Source organism: Zootoca vivipara, chromosome 7 (genome assembly GCF_963506605.1).
Source record: "Zootoca vivipara chromosome 7, rZooViv1.1, whole genome shotgun sequence".
Classification (NCBI taxonomy): domain Eukaryota; kingdom Metazoa; phylum Chordata; class Lepidosauria; order Squamata; family Lacertidae; genus Zootoca; species Zootoca vivipara.
This window is the reverse complement of record NC_083282.1, coordinates 67,807,662-67,819,951: the sequence shown is the minus strand read 5'-3', so window position 1 is coordinate 67,819,951 and position 12,290 is coordinate 67,807,662.

Below are 12,290 nucleotides of genomic sequence, written 5' to 3'. Positions count from 1 at the left end.
ATGGGAGGCAGTACACAGCTATCATGATTAGCAGCTGCTGATAGCCAAGACTTTGTCTAATTCCTTTTTACGGTGTCCAAATGGGTAGCTGTCAGTAGATCTTGTGCCAGCAAATTCCATAGTTTAAGTACACACTAGGTAAAGAAATGCTTGCTTTTGGCCGCGCTGAACCTTCCAGTGCCCAGCTTCATTTGAGAAAAAAATTGGGAACCATTGGCATCAAGGATGCCAGAGAACAAGGCCAGCTTACTATTCTGTATCAACTGGTCCTTATACAGAAGGGATCAGTGCTTTTTTCCTAGAAAAAGAGGTGCAGGAACTCCCACCTTTTTTGGATGGACAACCCTACATTGTTCAGATTTTTTTTAGGGGTGCCAATACAAAGGTACCTCTGGTTACGAACTTAATTTGTTCTGGAGGTCCGTTCTTATCCTGAAACTGTTCTTAACATGAGGCACCATTAGCGAACGATTACTGCTCCCGCACACGATTACTGCTCGCATCCCGGGGCAAAGTTCGCATCCAGGAGCAACTACTTCCGGGTTAGTGCAGCTCGTAACCTGATGTGTGCACAACCAGGAGCATTCATATCCAGAGGTACCACTGTACTGCACTGCTTGCCGCAACCCAGCAGCTTTCCTGCCAGAATGATTGCCGGAAAGGGGAAGAAAAGGCTCCCTCTGTGCACAGGATAGAAAGGAACAGCCCTCGGGAATCCTGCCTGCTCTCTCACTCCTCCTTTCCCCAGATGATGCTTTTTCTCTCTTTTCCTGAGCTCCAGCTGCCACTTGACAAAACATTCTGAATTCTGCAAAAAGCCAAACAAACCCCAACAACCCTTCAATATTGGCTGCAGCTTGCTGGGGGAGAATCGGCTTTCACACCTTCCCCGTCACAGGACATCTTCACTTTCCATGCTAGTGATAAAATGATGGCTCACTTTGCATAATGCTGAAAGCATTTGCTAAGGTTATGGAGAGGCCTCTGGCTCCTTGGGGATGGCAGAGACGAAAAGATGAGGCCGTGATTAGAGTTCTGTTGACTGAAACAGAACAGCACCAGGCGTCTAGGCTGATTTGGGCATTGGCAACATGCACCTAACCTGAACATAAGATAAGACCAAAAGGCCTATCCAATCTGGCATTCTGTTCTCACAATGGACAACCACCAGATGCTCCCTGGAAAGCCCATCTACTGCTGCTCTCTTTCTCTCTCTGTGTGTGTGTAATTTACTGACAGTAGCTGAGGATCCGTATAGGCACAAAGTGCCTTATAGTCAACAACTCGCCTGGCTGCCATAGGTGACAAGAGATTGCGTGCATGTAAATACTGGGAACTGCATTCCTGGCGGACAAGAGATGGTCCTTAGTGGTGGAGCATCTGCTTTGCATTCAGAAGGCCCCAGGTTCATTCCCTGGCATCTCCAGGTGGGTCTGTGATAGTGTTATCTGTTGATTGCCTCTTTATCCTGTGCTTCTTACATTTTCATCCTGCCTCACCGTGTACATGAAGTGGCGTGCAACAGAACAAATAAACAGCACCTTTGGATTTAAAATGCAACCCTAGAAACAAGCTGATTTGCTGGGGGGGCAGCTGTTCTTTTGGATTCAGGGGCAAGTTTTATTAGCTGCACAGCAAGTGTTGGCCTTAAATGCACATACATAGTCACTAAGGCAAACTACTGAGCATTTAAGCGCTATCATAATAAAAAAAACATTTCCAGGCTATTTCATTCTTACATTCTATCTGTTGTTGGGAGAATCCTTAGACACGAGTGCAAATGATAGGCCTAGAGCCAGTTGGTGCATAGCACATCCTGGGCTGTGCTGGCTTCCCTGTGTCTGTGTAAGAGTAACAGTGCTCTAGTCTATCATATTTATACAGTACTGTTAAAGCCAAAAACATGGCTGACAGTTATGCTCCTGTGGTCATCCAGGGGAAGTTCTGATGGTGCCATCCCATTCCCATGTAGGTCCAAGGGTTGGCAAGCTGCCCTCTTCTACTAGGTTCTCCTAGTCACCGCGATTCTCATGACCTTAAAGAGTTAACCATGAAAACATGGCAGCGGAGATGGCAAACCCACTAGCTTATGAGCTCTGATCTATAATCAGGTTCTCATTCTTTCTCAAATATTTTAGTGGGCTTTGGACAGTCAGTACAGTAATTTGATCCCCCCCTTCATAACCACTCATTTTAATTTATCTTCTCACATTCCCTTATCATAATTGTCAAGAACTCTCAAGCTAAAATGAATAGCAAAGCAGAAAATGGGCATCCTTGTTTCATCTAACCAATTAATCGTCTAAATATTACAGCCCTGATATTTGCTTTGGATAGAACTTAGAAGGAGAGACTTAAATCCCCACTCCCCATCAAGTTTGGCAGAGAGAGAAGGGATTCTGAGTTTGGGTAGGAGTGGTAGTTGATCTCCAAATAAAGCTTTACAGTAAAATCCAGTGCACATTTACTCAGAAGTAAGCCCCATTTAGTTCAATGGGATATACTGCAGAGTACAGTATGTGAGTATAGGACTGCAGCCTCACGGAGCCACCCTGGCCATTCATTCATTCATTCATTCATTCATTCATTTTATTTGTATGGAACTTTTCCACACACAAAAATATTGCCAAAATTGGCTTACAACAAAGAAAAAGGGATGCATTTCAAACAAACACCACAAAACAATTCCATAACAACATAGCAAAAACAATAGCAAATATAATAAGATAGCTCCCAAAACCCCACATTCCAATACTATAACAAGATCACTGAAACAACATGCAGCATCCAATAGCAAAAATAACAAGGGATCTTCGCAGTTTCATCTTAGTCCTAGAAGCACCCCTCCCTGATGTTGCTCAGTGTCCCACTCCTGCAGCAGCTTCTTATAAGGCTCCCAAGGGCAAAGGGTGGGGGAGCCAGCATGGTGTAGTGGTTAAGAGTGGTGGACTTGTAATCAGGTGAACCGGGTTCGCTTCCCCGCTCCTCCACATGCAGCTGCTGGGTGACCTTGGGCTAGTCACACTTCTCTGAAGTCTCTCAGCCTTACTCACCACACAGAGTGTTGTGGTGGAGGAGGAAGGGAAAGGAGATTGTTAGCCGCTTTGAGACTCCTTAAGGAGAGTGAAAGACGAGATATCAAGTCCAAACTCTTCTTCTTCTTCTAGCTGAAAACACCTCTCCCATGACAGCCATCTGTCAGGAATGCTTTGATGGTGTTTCCTGCTTGGCAGGGGGTTGGACTGGATGGCCCTTGTGGTCTCTTCCAACTCTATGATTCTATGATGCTGTTTCCCCTCTTCATTCTCCTTTCCTTCTTTTTCCAGGCCCTTCCAAGTTCTGCAGTGCTTTGAATCCAGTGTAGGCTCACCTTCACTTTAACCTAATCCCTTCAAGTGGCATAGATCAGGAGGTTGAGGTCACATAGTTCGTTGATTGAGCTCTGGTTTAAAATGCGATCCCACAGCCACTTAAATGGGAGAAAGACTGACTGAACGCAGGATCAGGCTACTAATGGCCTCCATGCCTAGTTTTGCTTGATAATTGCACAACTGTGCAGTGAGAGCAAAATTAGGTATTTCATCACAGCAGCGTTTGCACAGGCCACAATGCTTAAGGCAGGTTTGCTGCCGATTTGCTGCTGATCTCATTGCCTCATTGCTATTGCGACAGGGTTTGAACTTTGTCAGTGGTCGCTCTGTGTTGATTGTTATGCACTAATAACCACTTGGGGATTCGGTAGTCTGGAGGGAAGAGCACTGGGTGCCTGAGTCCCTGTAGTTGCTGCTATTGTCATAACAAAAACAAGTGCTTTATGCCAGGTGTGTGCGGAGGGGGGAACAGCCACACAACTTTGGAGAAACAGCCCTCTATAGTTTTCCTGTAAATAGCCCATATGGCTGTTGTTGCAAGGACAGCTGGAAGCAGAAGTATGAAAAATGTTAAGTGTTTGTTAAGGCCCAGTGCTACACAGAAACAATTTGTCAAAGACTCCAGCTTTTGTATCCAGCTTTTTGTGTTGGATAACAAGAGTTAAAATGTATTTCACCCCACTTCCCTTCCAAGAGGACACAACACATGGTGAAAGGATCCCCTGCTGCTACCAAGTGCATTTGAAGGACCTTGTGGTCATTCTCATCTCTGTTACTGATTTTGGAAACATTCCAAATATAATCCATCTAGAGTAAAAAGGAGCCATTTAACATGCCAGGTTGAGGAGTCTCCCAGGAAAAAAGGTAGAAATGATTCTTGGCTCACTTGTTGTGTGCTGTTGTACATACTCTGGTTATCTCCCGCTTGGACTACTACAATGCACCCTACGTGGGGCTCTCTTTGAAGGTGACTCGGAAACTACAACTAATCCAGAATGCCGCTGCCAGACTAGTGACTGGGAGTGGCTGCCAGGACCATATAACACCGGTCCTAAAAGATCTACATTGGCTCCCAGTACATTTCCAAGCACAATTCAAAGTCTTGATGCTGACCTTTAAAGCCCAAACAGTTTTGGACCTGTATACCTGAAGGAGCATCTCCACCCCCATCGTTCAGCCTGGACACTGAGATCCAGCACCAAGGGCCTTATGGCAGTTCCCTCACAGCAAGAAGTGAAATTGCATGGAACCAGGCAGAGCGCCTTCTTGGTAGTGGCACCCACACTGTGGCACCCAGTCAGATGGTCAGGGTATAAATAATTTGTTGTTGTAACAAAGGTCTCATCTGCACTATACATTTAAAGCAGTACTGTACCACTTTAAACAGCCGTGGCTTCTACCAAAGAATCCTGGGAACTGTAGTTTGTTAACGGGGCTGAGAGTTGTTAGGAAACCCCTATTCCAGGCATCCCCAAACATAGGCCCTCCAGATATTTTGGACTACAATTCCCATCTTCCCCGACCACTGGTCCTGTTAGCTAGGGATCATGGGAGTTGTAGGCCAAAACATCTGGAGGGCCACAGTTTGGGGATGCCTGCCCTATTCCCTTCACAGAGCAACACTTCCCTGGGAAGAGGAACTGACTGTTAAATCACTCTGGGAACTGCAGTGACTAATTTGGGGGAAGGTTTGTTGGGCAAAATACGCACCAACCTGAGTGGCAACAGCGGCAGGGTCGACGAAATAACAAAGTCGTCTTCAGTATCTTTGCTTGCTTTTATTTACAATTATATACAACACACTCCTCTACTCCTTTCCTCTCATTTCACAATACATCACCACCACCACACCCATGAACCATTTGCTTAAATACAGAATTCAAAATAGTCAATTACCCAATCACATTACAGTAAGCAAACTCTACCATCAATTATTCAAATTAGCAAAAGCTCACAGGTGTGCTATCATTCAGAACAAGGTTACAAACACACATCTCTGTGTAGCACCATTGACCACATCAGTCTTAAAGGAAAAACCTAACAACCCCCTGCTGGTCAATGATGCGTAGCAGTAACATTCAGCATCTTCTGTGTATGTTTAAGATGCGTAGCTGTTGGCAAAGCTTTTGTGAAAATATCTGCTATTTGCTCTAGTCCAGCTACATATTCAAAAGTAATAATTTTTTCATTAATCATTTGTTTTGCAAACTCCAAACGTAATCGTAACGTTCTGGTACGTTGGGTATTGCCTTCTGATGTCAAAATGGCTATTCCACTTTGGGAATCAATGTGCACAGGTATTGGTAATTTTACTTTTATTTTTAGGTCTGCAAACAACTGCAAAAACCATTCAATGTCTCTGATGGCTTCAGAACATGCACAAAGTTCACTTTCTGTGGTTGACATACAAATTATACGCTGTCTGCGTGTTCTCCATTCAAATGGACATTCATTGTATCTATAAACAAAACCGGACACACCTTTATATTTGAAATGTTCAGACGCATGAGATGCATCACAAAAAATATCGAACCCTGTGTCATTATGCGCCTTAAAATGTAACCTGTAATGCAGTGTGTGTTTAAGATAAAGCACCACTATGGCAAGTTCTTAAAGAAATGGGAGTGCCTGATCACCTAATCTGTCTCCTGAGAAATCTCTATGTGGGACAAGAAGCTACAGTTAGAACTGGATATGGAACAACTGATTGGTTCAAAATTGGGAAAGGAGTACGACAAGGTTGTATATTGTCTCCCTGCTTATTTAACTTATATGCAGAATTCATCATGCGAAAGGCTGGACTAGATGAATCCCAAGCCGGAATTAAGATTGCTGGAAGAAATATCAACAACCTCAGATATGCAGATGACACAACCTTGATGGCAGAAAGCGAGGAGGAATTAAAGAACCTTTTAATGAGGGTGAAAGAGGAGAGCGCAAAATATGGTCTGAAGCTCAACATCAAAAAAACCAAGATCATGGCCACTGGTCCCATCACCTCCTGGCAAATAGAAGGGGAAGAAATGGAGGCAGTGAGAGATTTTACTTTCTTGGGCTCCTTGATCACTGCAGATGGTGACAGCAGTCACGAAATTAAAAGACGCCTGCTTCTTGGGAGAAAAGCAATGACAAACCTAGACAGCATCTTAAAAAGCAGAGACATCACCTTGCCGACAAAGGTCCGTATAGTTAAAGCTATGGTTTTCCCAGTAGTGATGTATGGAAGTGAGAGTTGGACCATAAAGAAGGCTGATCGCCGAAGAATTGATGCTTTTGAATTATGGTGCTGGAGGAGACTCTTGAGAGTCCCATGGACTGCAAGAAGATCAAACCTATCCATTCTTAAGGAAATCAGCCCTGAGTGCTCCCTGGAAGGACGGATCGTGAAGCTGAGGCTCCAATACTTTGGCCACCTCATGAGAAGAGAAGAATCCTTGGAAAAGACCCTGATGTTGGGAAAGATTGAGGGCACTAGGAGAAGGGGACGACAGAGGACAAGATGGTTGGACAGTGTTCTCGAAGCTACGAACATGAGTTTGACCAAACTGCGGGAGGCAGTGCAAGACAGGAGTGCCTGGCGTGCTATGGTCCATGGGGTCACGAAGAGTCGGACACGACTAAACGACTAAACAACAACAACAACCACTCTTTTTAACGCTCGAAAACACTGCTTGGTTGGATTCTCCACAAATGTGGAAAGAAAATTAAAACTGAAAGATATGTCTGGTCTGGACACGCGCTGAATAAAGTTCAGCTTTCCTAATATCGACCGGTAAAGTGTTTTGTCATGAAAAGGTGCATCCTCTTTAGTAAAAGTAAATCCACATGTTAATGGGGTTTCTTTTCCTTTTGCGTTCTCCAAATTCAGCACTTCTATTAAATCTCTTATTTTTGCAGTTTGATGTACAGCAAAGGAACCATCTGCTTCCCTGTCTATTTGCATGGACAGGTAATTCTTAACTTTCCCCAAATCTTTTACATCAAAACGTTTACAAAGTTGAGAAATAAACAACTGATATTCCTTTAAATGTTTACATGAAAATAATAAATCATCAACATAAACGGCCAATTTGACAACAGAATTATCACATTGTTTGGTAAAAATGCAATTATCAGCTTTCCCCTGCACAAATCCAAATTCAATCAAGGTTTGTTTTAAAGTTTCATGCCAATTCCTGCCACTTTGATGTAGGCCATACAGAGATTTGTTTAATTTACAAACTACTCCAGGTGCAGCATCTACACCATCCGGAACTTTCATGTATATGTTTTCATGCAAATCAGCATTAAGATAAGCTGTGGAAATGTCACAATGGTACAATTCACACCCATTTTTAACAGCGTCTAGCATCATCAACTTTATACTTTCAAACTTCACACTCGGAGAAAACACATTCTCATAATCAATGCCTTCCAATTGTTGGTAACCCCTTGCTACTAACCTAGCTTTATATCTCATTACTTTATTTTTATCATTAAGTTTTACTTTGAACACCCATCTTGAGTCTATGACCCGCATATCAGGTGTTTGCTTCACAAAAGTCCAGGTGTTATTTTGATTTAGAGATGCAAGCTCAGAATCTATCGCTTTTCTCCATTGTTGAGCTTGTGACTTTGGCATGGTGTGTATCTCTTTAAAACTTTTTGGTTCAAAATTAACTTGGTTACAGTATACATTGTTTGCAACTCCTTCTATTTCCTCATCAACAGTAGCAATATTTCTACGTTTAAACAACTGCTCCTGTCGTTTCTGCCTTTGTAGCTGTTGTTCATCGATGTAACGCTGTGGCTGTCTAGTTATTCTACTGGAGCGTCTAAGCTCTGGTAAACTTTCACTGTCAGCTTTTAAATTTCCTTCCAAAACTTCAGAAATACGGCTAGTAGAGGGCTTTGGACTTAAAGTATGGTCTGAGTTGTCCATTGCCTCTTGTTCCTCTTTAAACTCACATTCTCCAATCTCTGACTGATTACTGTCAGGATCGGTATCAACTGGCTGCTCGTTAGCATCAGCTGTACTCTTTGGGGATATTTCTTTAAGACCATCACTATCTTGAAACTCAGCTACACCATCCCAGTGTACTGATGGTATAATGCTACGGGTAAGGTGAAACTTTTTTGTGTCTGGTAAATAAATGCGATAATTCCCTTGTTGATATCCCATAAATTTACCTGGGACACCTCTTTCCTGCAGCTTCCCTTTAGCTGGGTAATGCATCATAACATCACTGCCCCAAACACACAAATACTTTAGATTGGGACGCTTTCCAAAAAGCATTTCATAAGGTGTTACTGTTAATGCAGAATGATAGGATCGATTCTTTATATGGGTATAACAGCTCAAACATTCAGCCCAGAAGCTATCAGGAAGTTGAGCATCATGGAGCATTGTTTTTATCCCAGATTGTAGGTTTTTGTTAACAACCTCAGCAATCCCATTCTGCCAGGGACTCCTGGGTGAGGACACTTGGTGTACTGTCCCCTGCGCATTTAGGAACTCTTCAAAATCCTGCGACATAAATTCACCTCCAAGATCAGAGTACAGATTTTGTATATTTTTACCAAAATGAGTCTTAACCCAGTTGCAAAACTTTTTATACATTTCTAGTGCTTGAGACTTCTTAGAGATTGCATATGTCCAAACATATCTGGTTTTCTTGTCCACAAGTGTTAGCCAGAATCGGGACCCTCCAAGAGATTCTGGCAATGGTCCTACTAGATCACAGTGAACCCTTTCAAAAGGCTCTGCTACTTCTCTCATAGTGCTTTTGCCCTTTCGTGCCACCTTAATTTTATGTTTGCAGCATGACAGGCAGTTCATGTAAAATTTACACGGTTTAATCTCTAGACCATTCACTATATCCCGTGTTTTCAAAACATCTGCAAAGTTTTTATGACAAAGCTTGCGGTGAGCTTCATGTAAGCAGTTTTTATGTGGCTGGCAATTTGCCAACCCCTGCCTGCTCCTATTGGCTACACCACAACAGCTATTGCTTCCTCCTGAAGGGGAGTGAAACTTGAGCCTGTAAAGCCCATGAGTCTGTTTTGCATAGAGAACCTGCTTATTGGCCCGATAAAACCGGCACATTTTTTCAGTAAATTTAGCTCTAACACCTTGACGTGCAAACTGATAAACCGATAATAAATTCCCACACAATTCAGGGCAATAAACAACATCTGATATAGTAATATTCAAACTATGCAGTTTTATAGTACCCTTTCCAAGTGAGGGCAAAACTATTCCATTCGCTAAATGCACATTTCCAGTCTCTGGTGTGTAAGTTATGAAGAGACTGCAATTGCTGCACAAGTGCTGCGATGCGCCACTATCGATGATGAAAAAGTCCCAATTACCTCTTTTAACCTCACAAGGCTGTGGTTCTGCAAAGAATGCTTGTGGCTCGGGTCGACTACCTCGCTGTGGTCGCTGCGAAGGCTTCCACGCCTGAGTGGCTGTGCGTCCCTTTTGCGACCTAGAGGAAGTCTTTTTACTCTTTGCTCTGCATTCCGAAGCAAAATGTCCCAAAAGGCCACAGGCAAAGCATTTCTTGTTGGCTCTTAAAGCTACAACATCCCCATTGTCATTTGAATGCACATTCTGCTCTTTGGGAACCTGCATGATTGAGGCATCTCGCCTGTCCAGCTCTGCCATCAGTTTTGCAGTCACGCCTTCGATACTCAGCTGGTCAGGAGGGACCAAAGCGAGCTGGCTTGCGACTGCGTCATACTCTTTGTTTAATGAGCAGAGGATTATAAAACAAAATTGATTAACAGGAACCACAATGTCTCTTCTCAAAAGCTCCAACCTGATTTCCTGTAAATGTCTCAGGTGAGCTGCCAAGTCACCGCCAGGTTGCAGTTTTGCCTGATAAAGCTGGCGGTAAAAAGCCAAGGCTGATGCGGACTCTTTTCTCAAATGGACTGCAGCCAAACTCGCCCACATTTCTTTAGCCGACGTTTTATCTCTGATATACACAACTTGCTGGTCGGACATTGCCATGTTTATAAAAGCTTTGGCTTTGTTATCCCCCCGTATCCATTCAGGGGTGATTATCTGAGGAGGGTCATCTGTGGCGTAGTCAAACAGGTCCTTACATTCGGGTAATCCTCTCATTCTAAAGGACCAAAGAGTATAATTACCATCAGTTAGTTGAGGAAAGGTAAGCGCCGTCTTTTCGCCGTCATCCATCCTGGATATACTTCCGGCTCCTTTTTGACCGGCAGATAGCTCAGCTTCGCAGCCCTCTTAGCAAGCAGTTCAAACACCCATGCGCAGTTCCTGGGCCCATAACCGGATGTTGGGCAAAATATGCACCAACCTGAGTGGCAACAGCGGCAGGGTCGACGAAATAACAAAGTCGTCTTCAGTATCTTTGCTTGCTTTTATTTACAATTATATACAACACACTCCTCTACTCCTTTCCTCTCATTTCACAATACATCACCACCACCACACCCATGAACCATTTGCTTAAATACAGAATTCAAAATAGTCAATTACCCAATCACATTACAGTAAGCAAACTCTACCATCAATTATTCAAATTAGCAAAAGCTCACAGGTGTGCTATCATTCAGAACAAGGTTACAAACACACATCTCTGTGTAGCACCATTGACCACATCAGTCTTAAAGGAAAAACCTAACAAGGTTACCCTCAAGAATAGGAACATAGGAGGTGCTGTGGGTTAAACCACAGAGCCTAGGGCTTGCTGACCAGAAGGTTGGCGGTTCGAATCCCTGCGACGGGGTGAGCTCCCGTTGCTCGGTCCAAGTTCCTGCCAACCTAGCAGTTTGAAAGCACATCAAAGTGCAAGTAGATAAATAGGTACCGCTCCAAGCGGGAAGGTAAATGGCGTTTCCGTGTGCTGCTCTGGCTCGCTAGAAGCAACTTTGTCATGCTGGCCACATGACCTGGAAGCTGTACGCCGGCTCCCTCGACCAATAATGCGAGATGAGCACGCAACCCCAGAGTCAGGGGTCCGTTTACCTTTACCTTACCCTCAAGAATAGCTCCAATCTGTTTTGAGAAATAGCTGTCCTGTTGACGCTGCTGCTGTGGCAATAATTTCTGTTAAAAATCTGGCTGTCTTTTTTGAGGAACGGTTCTTCTTCTACTGTGAGACACTAGGAAACAAAGAGCTTGCTCACTCTCTGAGAACATTTTGTACAGAATACCAGAGCGAAATGAATTGCTTATCAATGTGCATTTATGCCCAAGATCTGAACCTGAGCAAGTTGCTGTTTGCAATCTTGACTCAGCTGTCTACTTCTACATAAAGTCTCCTGTCTCCAGTCAGCAGCACATGGGAGCTATGGCACATAGGTGAACTAGGTGGCTGCCTTGGGTGACAACATTGTAGGGGCCTCAACTGTCAAGGTTGAGAATTGTGGTAGGTGGGGAAATGATTTCCTAATGACTCTCACAGCATTTGTTTGCTCTCCCTCCCAGAAAAAAAGACTAGCAGCTTTGAGTCTTGAGGCAGACTTGTGCCTGTTTACTCAGAAGTAAATCCCACTATGTTCATGGCAAAGATGCTTTCCCCTTTCCAAAAAAAGACAGAAAAAGGGATGCTTTGGGTTGCAGCCTCACAGGCGCCTGGTCCAAGCTTTTTACAGCTTCTGTGAAGCAGGGACAGCTAACTAGAGTGGCTGCATTGTGAAGCCTGTGGAACTCAGTGAGACTTGCTTATAGGTGCTTAGGTGAGTGCAGCCAGTGGTTGCAGCCTGGCTGGCCCAGCAGTTGTTGTTTTTTTGGGGGGGGGGGAGAGCCATCTCTGTGGGAAGGGATATCATTCCTCATGCCAGCTCTCTCACACTGGACCAGCTCCAGTTCCTCTCCATTTGCTTCATTGTTCTAGGGAGGGAAAATTGCCTGCCACTGCCAGTCAGTGTAGACAGTACTGAGCTAGATGGACCAAA